The following is a 17,292-nucleotide window of genomic DNA, read 5'->3' on the forward strand; positions in this document are numbered from 1 at the left end:
TCACTCACACATTTATACTCACTCACACTCAAAAATAATCTCAAACACCTACACACACAAATACGCACTCACAAGCCTATGCACAACATACAAACGTAAACACACACATACACAGATGCCAACACACCTGCACACACCCATACACACACTCAAAAGCACACACACATTCACCCTCACACACATATGAACCTACACGTACACACAAATGCACGAGTACAAACACAAACACAACACACAGACACATAACGCAAAACACAATATTGTACACATCACACACCAGCACACACAAAAACCCTTACACAAAAACATTCATATACATACACCCTTGGACACAAGCACTCACACACCAACATACACACTTACACAGTAAGTCACAAACACTCACACTCAAAAATAGGCTCACACACCTACACACACACAGAAATACACACTCAACACTATACGCACATACAATCACACATATGTACCTACTCTCGCTCTCACTCACATATTCATACGTACTCAAAAATGGACTCGCACCTATACACACACAAAATTACACACTCACAAGCATATACACATGAAAACACAAACACACATACACAGATGCCAACACACAGTCACACACACCCTTACACACTTATAACCACACAAGTCACACACTCACCCTCACACACACTTACACACATATGAACATACACATGCAGACATTCACACTCTCTCACACACACACTCACCCACAAACTCACCCACAATATTGAATCGATACTCAAACCCGAGCCAACACACTGACACACATCACAAACGCACACCCGTTCCCATCTCACACACACACACGTACACACCCATACACACACACACTGACTCATTCACAAACACTCACAGCCATACACACTCAGATATGTACACGTACACACACCCAAACGTCCACAATCACAAACATAGATGCACACGCTCATTCAGGCACATATTTACAAATTCACACTCAAATGTAATCAGACACGTACAAACACAGAAACACACACAGATATAAACAAACACTAACACACATGCGAACACACACAGGAGACAACACACACACCCCTACCCTCACATTCACACACTCACAGAAAAACACAATCACACTTAAAAAACACACGTGCATACGGAGACATGTGAATACACCCAAGCCAACACAGTAACATACAAATGCACTCATTCACTGACTCTCATACTCACCCACATATCTCCCACTGCATGCACTCACACACATACACACACACGCACACACTCACACCAACGCACACAATAACCAACCTCACACAATCATTCACACTCCCGCACCCAAGTACCAATGCACACTCAATCCCAAACTCACTGACACGCTCACTTGCAAACGCCTGCACATTCTCACACACCTCCCCACACCAAAACACAATGTCACACACTAACTCATTCACACTAACTCTCGCACCCATGAACAAAGAAATTCATGTTCAAATACACATGTACACACAGATGCAGTCACACATTCACTCACATACACCCACCAACACCCCAAAACTCACACTCACCCACACAAGACTCCCTTGCAATCACATGCACACCTACAGAGAAAAAATTCCAGACGCTCGCACACTCACATTTACACTCCCGCACAGTCACTTACACACACATTCAAAACTCACACGCTCATACACCTACACGTTTACACATTTACTCTGTCTCGCACTCACACACAAACACCCTCCAAAGCATTTGAATCCATACTCAGACACACATGCCAACCCACTAAGACACATCACACAAATACACACACTCACCGCTCACATACACTTTCAAACACACACAAACACACAAGCCAACTCACAAAAACAAAATTCTCACATTGACTCTGTCACTCACACTCACACACTCAACACCACATGCAATCACACACACACAGAAACACAAACACACACGGGAATACGCTCCCTCGCATTCACTGAAACACACATTTATGCACCCTCTTACACACCCACACACACAGAAATACGGACTCACAAACATAGGCCCGTACAATCACACCTATGTACCCCGTCATTCACTCACACATCCATACTCACTCACACTCAAAAACAGACTCACACACCCACACCCACACACAGAAATACATACTCACAAATATACGCACATACAGTCACACCTATGTCCCCACTCTTACTCCGACTCACACACTCATACCCACTTACTCAAAAGTAGACTCACATCTATACACACACAAAAATACACACTCACAAACAGGTACATACAACATCACATATGTACCCCCTTTCAGTCACTCAAACATTTATACTCACTCACACTCAAAAATAGATTCAAACACCTACACACACACAAATACCCACTCACAAGCATATACACATACAAACACAAATGCCCACATGCACAGATGACAACACACACTCATGCACACCCATACAAACCCATGAACACCAACACTCACACACCCACCCTCACACCAAACGCATTCACATGCTTTCACACTCACACACACAAACACACACACACCCTTGAATTCATACTCTGACCCATAAGCCAACCCACTAAGACCCATCAGTCACACACACCCACACATAACTCACACACATTGAAATACGTACTGAAACACAGAAGCCAACTCCCACGAATAAAACTCTCACGCAGACTGTCACTGACACACACTCACCGACACATGCTATCAAACGTACACACACAAACACAGACACACTCTCTCACATTCCCTCAAACTCAGATACAAACACCCACACTTACACACTCACACACGCAGAAATACGCACTCACAAGTAAACACACATACAATCACACATAGGTACCCACTCTCACTCTCACTCACACAGTCATACGCACTTACTTAAAAATTGACTCACACCTATACACACACAAAAAGGCACACTCACAAGCATATACACGTAAAAACACAAGCACACATGCCAACACACAGTCACACATTACACACGTACAGAAATACACACTCACATATATACGCACATACAATCACACATTATGCACACCTGTCACTCACTCACACCTTCGTACTCACTCGCACTCAAAAGTAGACTCACACACCTACACACACACAGAAATACACACTCACAAATATACACACATACAATCACACAATTTACCCACTCTAACTCTGACTCACACAGTCATACTCACTCAAAGATAGACTCACACCTATACACACACACAAGAATATACACTCCCAGGCATATACACATGAAAACACAAACACACATGCACCGATGCCCACAGTCACACACACCTTTACACACTTAGAAACACAGAAGTCACACACTCACCTCACAAACATATGTACATGCCATATCACATATGTACCCCCTTTCAGTCACTCACACATTTATACTCACTCACACTCAAAAATAATCTCAAACACCTACACACACAAATACGCACTCACAAGCCTATGCACAACATACAAACGTAAACACACACATACACAGATGCCAACACACCTGCACACACCCATACACACACTCAAAAGCACACACACATTCACCCTCACACACATATGAACCTACACGTACACACAAATGCACGAGTACAAACACAAACACAACACACAGACACATAACGCAAAACACAATATTGTACACATCACACACCAGCACACACAAAAACCCTTACACAAAAACATTCATATACATACACCCTTGGACACAAGCACTCACACACCAACATACACACTTACACAGTAAGTCACAAACACTCACACTCAAAAATAGGCTCACACACCTACACACACACAGAAATACACACTCAACACTATACGCACATACAATCACACATATGTACCTACTCTCGCTCTCACTCACATATTCATACGTACTCAAAAATGGACTCGCACCTATACACACACAAAATTACACACTCACAAGCATATACACATGAAAACACAAACACACATACACAGATGCCAACACACAGTCACACACACCCTTACACACTTATAACCACACAAGTCACACACTCACCCTCACACACACTTACACACATATGAACATACACATGCAGACATTCACACTCTCTCACACACACACTCACCCACAAACTCACCCACAATATTGAATCGATACTCAAACCCGAGGCAACACACTGACACACATCACAAACGCACACCCGTTCCCATCTCACACACACACACGTACACACCCATACACACACACACTGACTCATTCACAAACACTCACTGCCATACACACTCAGATATGTACACGTACACACACCCAAACGTCCACAATCACAAACATAGATGCACACGCTCATTCATGCACATATTTACAAATTCACAATCAAATGTAATCAGACACGTACAAACACAGAAACACACACAGATATAAACAAACACTAACACACATGTGAACACACACAAGAGACAACACACACACCCCTACCCTCACATTCACACACTCACAGAAAAACACAATCACACTTAAAAAACACACGTGCATACGCAGACATGTGAATACACCCAAGCCAACACAGTAACATACAAATGCACTCATTCACTGACTCTCATACTCACCCACATATCTCCCACTGCATGCACTCACACACATACACACACACACGCACACACTCACACCAACGCACACAAGAACCAACCTCACACAATCATTCACACTCCCGCACCCAAGCACCAATGCACACTCAATCACAAACTCACTGACACACTCACTTGCAAACGCCTGCCCATTCTCACACACCTCCCCACACCAAAACACAATGTCACACACTAACTCATTCACACTAACTCTCGCACCCATGAACAAAGTAATTCATGTTCAAATACACATGTACACACAGATGCAGTCACACATTCACTCACATACACCCACCAACACCCCAAAACTCACACTCACACTCACCCACACATGACTCCCTTGCAATCACATGCACACCTACAGAGAAAAAAATTCCAGACGCTCGCACACTCACATTTACACTCCCGCACAGTCACTTACACACACATTCAAAACTCACACGCTCATACACCTACACGTTTACACATTTACTCTGTCTCGCACTCACACACAAACACCCTCCAAAGCATTTGAATCCATACTCAGACACACATGCCAACCCACTAAGACACATCACACAAATACACACACTCACCCCTCACATACACATTCAAACACACATAGACACACAAGCCAACTCACAAAAACAAAATTCTCACATTGACTCTGTCACTCACACTCACACACTCAACACCACATGCAATCACACACACACAGAAACACAAACACACACGGGAATACGCTCTCTCGCATTCACTGAAACACACATTTATACACCCTCTTACACACCCACACACACAGAAATACAGACTCACAAACATGTGCCCATACAATCACACATATGCACCCCGTCATTCACTCACACATTCATACTCACTCACACTCAAAAACAGACTCACACACACACACACACACACACAGAAATACATACTCACAAATATACGCACATACAGTCACACCTATGTCCCCACTCTTACTCCGACTCACACACTCATACCCCCTTACTCAAAAATAGACTCACACCTCTACACACACAAAAATACACACTCACAAACAGGTACATACAATATCACATATGTACCCCCTTTCAATCACTCAAACATTTATACTCACTCACACTCAAAAAGAGATTCAAACACCTACCCACACACAAATACCCACTCACAAGCATATACACCTACAAACACAAATGCCCACATGCACAGATGACAACACACACTCACGCACACCCATACAAACCCATGAACACAAACACTCACACACCCACCCTCACACCAAACGCATTCACATGCTTTCACACTCACACACACACACCCTTGAATTCATACTCTGACCCATAAGCCAACCCACTAAGACCCATCAGTCACACACACCCACACAAAACTCACACACATTGAAATACGTACTGAAACACAGAAGCCAACTCCCACGAATAAAACTCTCACGCAGACTGTCAGTGACACACACTCACCGACACATGCTATCAAACGTACACACACAAACACACACACTCTCACACATTCCCTCAAACTCAGATACAAACACCCACACTTACACACTCACACACACAGAAGTACACACTCACAAGTAAACACACATACAATCACACATAGGTACCCACTCTCACTCTCACTCACACAGTCATACTCACTTACTTAAAAATAGACTCACACCTATACACACACAAAAAGGCACACTCACAAGCATATACACGTCAAAACACAAACACACATGCCAACACACAGTCACACATTACACACGTATAGAAATACACACTCACATATATACGCTCCTACAATCACACATTATGCACACCTGTCACTCACTCACACATTCGTACTCACTCACACTCAAAAATAGACTCACACACCTACACACACACAGAAATACACACTCACAAATATACACACATACAATCACACAATTTACCCACTCTAACTCTGACTCACACAGTCATACTCACTCACTCAAACATAGACTCACACCTACACACACACAAGAATATACACTCCCAGGCATATACACATGCAAACATAAACACACATGCACCGATGCCAACAGTCACACACACCTTTACACACTTAGAAACACAGAAGTCACACACTCACCTCACAAACCTATGTACATGCCATATCACATATGTACCCCCTTTCAGTCACTCACACATTTATACTCACTCACACTCAAAAATAATCTCAAACACCTACACACACAAATACGCACTCACAAGCCTATACACATACAAACATAAACACACACATACGCAGATGCCAACACACCTGCACACACCCATACACACACTCAAAAGCACACACACATTCACCCTCACACACATATGAACATACACGTACACACAAATGCACGCGTACAAACACAACACACCGACACATAACGCAAAACACAGTATTGTACACATCACACACCAGCACACACAAAAACCCTTACACAAAATCATTCATATACATACACCCTTGGACACAAGCACTCACACACCTGCATACACACTTACACAGTAAGTCACAAACACTCACACTCATAAATAGGCTCACACACCTACACACACAGAAATACACACTCAACACTATACGCACATACAATCACACATATGTACCTACTCTCGCTCTCACTCACATATTCATACGTACTCAAAAATGGACTCGCACCTATACACACACAAAATTACACACTCACAATCATATACACATGAAAACACAAACACACATACACAGATGCCAACACACAGTCACACACACCCTTACACACTTATAACCACACAAGTCACACACTCACCCTCACACACACTTACACACATATGAACATACACATGCAGACATTCACACTCTCTCACACACACACTCACCCACAAACTCACCCACAATATTGAATCGATACTCAAACCCGAGGCAACACACTGACACACATCACAAACGCACACCCATTCCCATCTCACACACACACACGTACACACCCATACACACACACACTGACTCATTCACAAACACTCACTGCCATACACACTCAGATATGTACACGTACACACACCCAAACGTCCACAATCACAAACATAGATGCACACGCTCATTCATGCACATATTTACAAATTCACAATCAAATGTAATCAGACACGTACAAACACAGAAACACACACAGATATAAACAAACACTAACACACATGTGAACACACACAGGAGACAACACACACACCCCTACCCTCACATTCACACACTCACAGAAAAACACAATCACACTTAAAAAACACACGTGCATACGCAGACATGTGAATACACCCAAGCCAACACAGTAACATACAAATGCACTCATTCACTGACTCTCATACTCACCCACATATCTCCCACTGCATGCACTCACACACATACACACACACACGCACACACTCACACCAACGCACACAAGAACCAACCTCACACAATCATTCACACTCCCGCACCCAAGCACCAACGCCCACTCAATCCCAAACTCACTGACACACTCACTTGCAAACGCCTGCCCATTCTCACACACCTCCCCACACCAAAACACAATGTCACACACTAACTCATTCACACTAACTCTCGCACCCATGAACAAAGTAATTCATGTTCAAATACACATGTACACACAGATGCCGTCACACATTCACTCACATACACCCACCAACACCCCAAAACTCACACTCACACTCACCCACACATGACTCCCTTGCAATCACATGCACACCTACAGAGAAAAAAATTCCAGACGCTCGCACACTCACATTTACACTCCCGCACAGTCACTTACACACACATTCAAAACTCACACGCTCATACACCTACACGTTTACACATTTACTCTGTCTCGCACTCACACACAAACACCCTCCAAAGCATTTGAATCCATACTCAGACACACATGCCAACCCACTAAGACACATCACACAAATACACACACTCACCCCTCACATACACATTCAAACACACATAGACACACAAGCCAACTCACAAAAACAAAATTCTCACATTGACTCTGTCACTCACACTCACACACTCAACACCACATGCAATCACACACACACAGAAACACAAACACACACGGGAATACGCTCTCTCGCATTCACTGAAACACACATTTATACACCCTCTTACACACCCACACACACAGAAATACAGACTCACAAACATGTGCCCATACAATCACACATATGCACCCCGTCATTCACTCACACATTCATACTCACTCACACTCAAAAACAGACTCACACACACACACACACACACAGAAATACATACTCACAAATATACGCACATACAGTCACACCTATGTCCCCACTCTTACTCCGACTCACACACTCATACCCCCTTACTCAAAAATAGACTCACACCTCTACACACACAAAAATACACACTCACAAACAGGTACATACAATATCACATATGTACCCCCTTTCAATCACTCAAACATTTATACTCACTCACACTCAAAAAGAGATTCAAACACCTACCCACACACAAATACCCACTCACAAGCATATACACCTACAAACACAAATGCCCACATGCACAGATGACAACACACACTCACGCACACCCATACAAACCCATGAACACAAACACTCACACACCCACCCTCACACCAAACGCATTCACATGCTTTCACACTCACACACACACACCCTTGAATTCATACTCTGACCCATAAGCCAACCCACTAAGACCCATCAGTCACACACACCCACACAAAACTCACACACATTGAAATACGTACTGAAACACAGAAGCCAACTCCCACGAATAAAACTCTCACGCAGACTGTCAGTGACACACACTCACCGACACATGCTATCAAACGTACACACACAAACACACACACTCTCACACATTCCCTCAAACTCAGATACAAACACCCACACTTACACACTCACACACACAGAAGTACACACTCACAAGTAAACACACATACAATCACACATAGGTACCCACTCTCACTCTCACTCACACAGTCATACTCACTTACTTAAAAATAGACTCACACCTATACACACACAAAAAGGCACACTCACAAGCATATACACGTCAAAACACAAACACACATGCCAACACACAGTCACACATTACACACGTATAGAAATACACACTCACATATATACGCTCCTACAATCACACATTATGCACACCTGTCACTCACTCACACATTCGTACTCACTCACACTCAAAAATAGACTCACACACCTACACACACACAGAAATACACACTCACAAATATACACACATACAATCACACAATTTACCCACTCTAACTCTGACTCACACAGTCATACTCACTCACTCAAACATAGACTCACACCTACACACACACAAGAATATACACTCCCAGGCATATACACATGCAAACACAAACACACATGCACCGATGCCAACAGTCACACACACCTTTACACACTTAGAAACACAGAAGTCACACACTCACCTCACAAACCTATGTACATGCCATATCACATATGTACCCCCTTTCAGTCACTCACACATTTATACTCACTCACACTCAAAAATAATCTCAAACACCTACACACACAAATACGCACTCACAAGCCTATACACATACAAACATAAACACACACATACGCAGATGCCAACACACCTGCACACACCCATACACACACTCAAAAGCACACACACATTCACCCTCACACACATATGAACATACACGTACACACAAATGCACGCGTACAAACACAACACACCGACACATAACGCAAAACACAGTATTGTACACATCACACACCAGCACACACAAAAACCCTTGCACAAAATCATTCATATACATACACCCTTGGACACAAGCACTCACACACCTGCATACACACTTACACAGTAAGTCACAAACACTCACACTCATAAATAGGCTCACACACCTACACACACAGAAATACACACTCAACACTATACGCACATACAATCACACATATGTACCTACTCTCGCTCTCACTCACATACTCATACGTACTCAAAAGTGGACTCACACCTATACACACACAAAAATACACACTCACAAGCATATACACATGAAAACACAAACACACATACACAGATGCCAACACACAGTCACACACACCCTTACACACTTATAACCACACAAGTCACACACTCACCCTCACACACACTTCCACACCTATGAACATACAAATGCAGACATTCACACTCTCTCACACACACACTCACCCACAAACTCACCCACAATATTGAATCGATACTCAAACCCGAGCCAACACACTGACACACATCACAAACGCACACCCGTTCCCATCTCACACACACACACGTACACACCCATACACACACACACTGACTCATTCACAAACACTCACAGCCATACACACTCAGATATGTACACGGACACACACCCAAACGTCCACAATCACAAACATATATGCACACGCTCATTCATGCACATATTTACAAATTCACGCTCAAATGTAATCAGACACATACAAACACAGAAACACACACAGATATAAACAAACACTAACACACATGTGAACACACAAAGGAGACAACACACACAAACCCTACCCTCACATTCACACACTCACAGAAAAACACAATCACACTTAGAAAACACACGTGCATACGCAGACATGTGAATACACCCAAGCCAACACAGTAACATACAAATGCACTCATTCACTGACTCTCATACTCACCCACATATCTCCCACTGCATGCACTCACACACATACACACACACACGCACACACTCACACCAACGCACACAAGAACCAACCTCACACAATCATTCACACTCCCGCACCCAAGCACCAACGCCCACTCAATCCCAAACTCACTGACACACTCACTTGCAAACGCCTGCCCATTCTCACACACCTCCCCACACCAAAACACAATGTCACACACTAACTCATTCACACTAACTCTCGCACCCATGAACAAAGAAATTCATGTTCAAATACACATGTACACACAGATGCAGTCACACATTCACTCACATACACCCACCAACACCCAAAAACTCACACTCACCCACACATGACTCCCTTGCAATCACATGCACACCTATAGAGAAAAAATTCCAGACGCTCGCACACTCACATTTACACTCCCGCACAGTCACTTACACACACATTCAAAACTCACACGCTCATACACCTACACGTTTACACATTTACTCTGTCTCGCACTCACACACAAACACCCTCCAAAGCATTTGAATCCATACTCAGACACACATGCCAACCCACTAAGACACATCACACAAATACACACACTCACCGCTCACATACACTTTCAAACACACACAAACACACAAGCCAACTCACAAAAACAAAATTCTCACATTGACTCTGTCACTCACACTCACACACTCAACACCACATGCAATCACACACACACAGAAACACAAACACACACGGGAATACGCTCTCTCGCATTCACTGAAACACACATTTATGCACCCTCTTACACACCCACACACACAGAAATACGGACTCACAAACATAGGCCCGTACAATCACACCTATGTACCCCGTCATTCACTCACACATCCATACTCACTCACACTCAAAAACAGACTCACACACCCACACCCACACACAGAAATACATACTCACAAATATACGCACATACAGTCACACCTATGTCCCCACTCTTACTCCGACTCACACACTCATACCCACTTACTCAAAAGTAGACTCACACCTATACACACACAAAAATACACACTCACAAACAGGTACATACAACATCACATATGTACCCCCTTTCAGTCACTCAAACATTTATACTCACTCACACTCAAAAATAGATTCAAACACCTACACACACACAAATACCCACTCACAAGCATATACACATACAAACACAAATGCCCACATGCACAGATGACAACACACACTCATGCACACCCATACAAACCCATGAACACCAACACTCACACACCCACCCTCACACCAAACGCATTCACATGCTTTCACACTCACACACACAAACACACACACACCCTTGAATTCATACTCTGACCCATAAGCCAACCCACTAAGACCCATCAGTCACACACACCCACACATAACTCACACACATTGAAATACGTACTGAAACACAGAAGCCAACTCCCACGAATAAAACTCTCACGCAGACTGTCACTGACACACACTCACCGACACATGCTATCAAACGTACACACACAAACACAGACACACTCTCTCACATTCCCTCAAACTCAGATACAAACACCCACACTTACACACTCACACACGCAGAAATATGCACTCACAAGTATACACACATACAATCACACATAGGTACCCACTCTCACTCTCACTCACACAGTCATACGCACTTACTTAAAAATTGACTCACACCTATACACACACAAAAAGGCACACTCACAAGCATATACACGTAAAAACACAAGCACACATGCCAACACACAGTCACACATTACACACGTACAGAAATACACACTCACATATATACGCACATACAATCACACATTATGCACACCTGTCACTCACTCACACCTTCGTACTCACTCGCACTCAAAAGTAGACTCACACACCTACACACACACAGAAATACACACTCACAAATATACACACATACAATCACACAATTTACCCACTCTAACTCTGACTCACACAGTCATACTCACTCAAAGATAGACTCACACCTATACACACACACAAGAATATACACTCCCAGGCATATACACATGAAAACACAAACACACATGCACCGATGCCCACAGTCACACACACCTTTACACACTTAGAAACACAGAAGTCACACACTCACCTCACAAACATATGTACATGCCATATCACATATGTACCCCCTTTCAGTCACTCACACATTTATACTCACTCACACTCAAAAATAATCTCAAACAGCTACACACACAAATACGCACTCAGAAGCCTATGCACATACAAACGTAATCACACACATACACAGATGCCAACACACCTGCACACACCCATACACACACTCAAAAGCACACACACATTCACCCTCACACACATATGAACCTACACGTACACACAAATGCACGAGTACAAACACAAACACAACACACAGACACATAACGCAAAACACAGTATTGTACACATCACACACCAGCACACACAAAAACCCTTACACAAAAACATTCATATACATACACCCTTGGACACAAGCACTCACACACCAACATACACACTTACACAGTAAGTCACAAACACTCACACTCAAAAATAGGCTCACACACCTACACACACACAGAAATACACACTCAACACTATACGCACATACAATCACACATATGTACCTACTCTCGCTCTCACTCACATATTCATACGTACTCAAAAATGGACTCGCACCTATACACACACAAAATTACACACTCACAAGCATATACACATGAAAACACAAACACACATACACAGATGCCAACACACAGTCACACACACCCTTACACACTTATAACCACACAAGTCACACACTCACCCTCACACACACTTACACACATATGAACATACACATGCAGACATTCACACTCTCTCACACACACACTCACCCACAAACTCACCCACAATATTGAATCGATACTCAAACCCGAGGCAACACACTGACACACATCACAAACGCACACCCATTCCCATCTCACACACACACACGTACACACCCATACACACACACACTGACTCATTCACAAACACTCACTGCCATACACACTCAGATATGTACACGTACACACACCCAAACGTCCACAATCACAAACATAGATGCACACGCTCATTCATGCACATATTTACAAATTCACACTCAAATGTAATCAGACACGTACAAACACAGAAACACACACAGATATAAACAAACACTAACACACATGTGAACACACACAGGAGACAACACACACACCCCTACCCTCACATTCACACACTCACAGAAAAACACAATCACACTTAAAAAACACACGTGCATACGCAGACATGTGAATACACCCAAGCCAACACAGTAACATACAAATGCACTCATTCACTGACTCTCATACTCACCCACATATCTCCCACTGCATGCACTCACACACATACACACACACACGCACACACTCACACCAACGCACACAAGAACCAACCTCACACAATCATTCACACTCCCGCACCCAAGCACCAACGCCCACTCAATCCCAAACTCACTGACACACTCACTTGCAAACGCCTGCCCATTCTCACACACCTCCCCACACCAAAACACAATGTCACACACTAACTCATTCACACTAACTCTCGCACCCATGAACAAAGAAATTCATGTTCAAATACACATGTACACACAGATGCAGTCACACATTCACTCACATACACCCACCAACACCCCAAAACTCACACTCACACTCACCCCCACATGACTCCCTTGCAATCACATGCACACCTACAGAGAAAAAAATTCCAGACGCTCGCACACTCACATTTACACTCCCGCACAGTCACTTACACACACATTCAAAACTCACACGCTCATACACCTACACGTTTACACATTTACTCTGTCTCGCACTCACACACAAACACCCTCCAAAGCATTTGAATCCATACTCAGACACACATGCCAACCCACTAAGACACATCACACAAATACACACACTCACCCCTCACATACACATTCAAACACACATAGACACACAAGCCAACTCACAAAAACAAAATTCTCACATTGACTCTGTCACTCACACTCACACACTCAACACCACATGCAATCACACACACACAGAAACACAAACACACACGGGAATACGCTCTCTCGCATTCACTGAAACACACATTTATACACCCTCTTACACACCCACACACACAGAAATACAGACTCACAAACATGTGCCCATACAATCACACATATGCACCCCGTCATTCACTCACACATTCATACTCACTCACACTCAAAAACAGACTCACACACACACACACACACACACAGAAATACATACTCACAAATATACGCACATACAGTCACACCTATGTCCCCACTCTTACTCCGACTCACACACTCATACCCCCTTACTCAAAAATAGACTCACACCTCTACACACACAAAAATACACACTCACAAACAGGTACATACAATATCACATATGTACCCCCTTTCAATCACTCAAACATTTATACTCACTCACACTCAAAAAGAGATTCAAACACCTACCCACACACAAATACCCACTCACAAGCATATACACCTACAAACACAAATGCCCACATGCACAGATGACAACACACACTCACGCACACCCATACAAACCCATGAACACAAACACTCACACACCCACCCTCACACCAAACGCATTCACATGCTTTCACACTCACACACACACACCCTTGAATTCATACTCTGACCCATAAGCCAACCCACTAAGACCCATCAGTCACACACACCCACACAAAACTCACACACATTGAAATACGTACTGAAACACAGAAGCCAACTCCCACGAATAAAACTCTCACGCAGACTGTCAGTGACACACACTCACCGACACATGCTATCAAACGTACACACACAAACACACACACTCTCACACATTCCCTCAAACTCAGATACAAACACCCACACTTACACACTCACACACACAGAAGTACACACTCACAAGTAAACACACATACAATCACACATAGGTACCCACTCTCACTCTCACTCACACAGTCATACTCACTTACTTAAAAATAGACTCACACCTATACACACACAAAAAGGCACACTCACAAGCATATACACGTCAAAACACAAACACACATGCCAACACACAGTCACACATTACACACGTATAGAAATACACACTCACATATATACGCTCCTACAATCACACATTATGCACACCTGTCACTCACTCACACATTCGTACTCACTCACACTCAAAAATAGACTCACACACCTACACACACACAGAAATACACACTCACAAATATACACACATACAATCACACAATTTACCCACTCTAACTCTGACTCACACAGTCATACTCACTCACTCAAACATAGACTCACACCTACACACACACAAGAATATACACTCCCAGGCATATACACATGCAAACACAAACACACATGCACCGATGCCAACAGTCACACACACCTTTACACACTTAGAAACACAGAAGTCACACACTCACCTCACAAACCTATGTACATGCCATATCACATATGTACCCCCTTTCAGTCACTCACACATTTATACTCACTCACACTCAAAAATAATCTCAAACACCTACACACACAAATACGCACTCACAAGCCTATACACATACAAACATAAACACACACATACGCAGATGCCAACACACCTGCACACACCCATACACACACTCAAAAGCACACACACATTCACCCTCACACACATATGAACATACACGTACACACAAATGCACGCGTACAAACACAACACACCGACACATAACGCAAAACACAGTATTGTACACATCACACACCAGCACACACAAAAACCCTTACACAAAATCATTCATATACATACACCCTTGGACACAAGCACTCACACACCTGCATACACACTTACACAGTAAGTCACAAACACTCACACTCATAAATAGGCTCACACACCTACACACACAGAAATACACACTCAACACTATACGCACATACAATCACACATATGTACCTACTCTCGCTCTCACTCACATATTCATACGTACTCAAAAATGGACTCGCACCTATACACACACAAAATTACACACTCACAATCATATACACATGAAAACACAAACACACAT

The sequence above is a fragment of the Castor canadensis genome, chromosome 1 (assembly GCF_047511655.1).
Source record: "Castor canadensis chromosome 1, mCasCan1.hap1v2, whole genome shotgun sequence".
Lineage (NCBI taxonomy): Eukaryota > Metazoa > Chordata > Mammalia > Rodentia > Castoridae > Castor > Castor canadensis.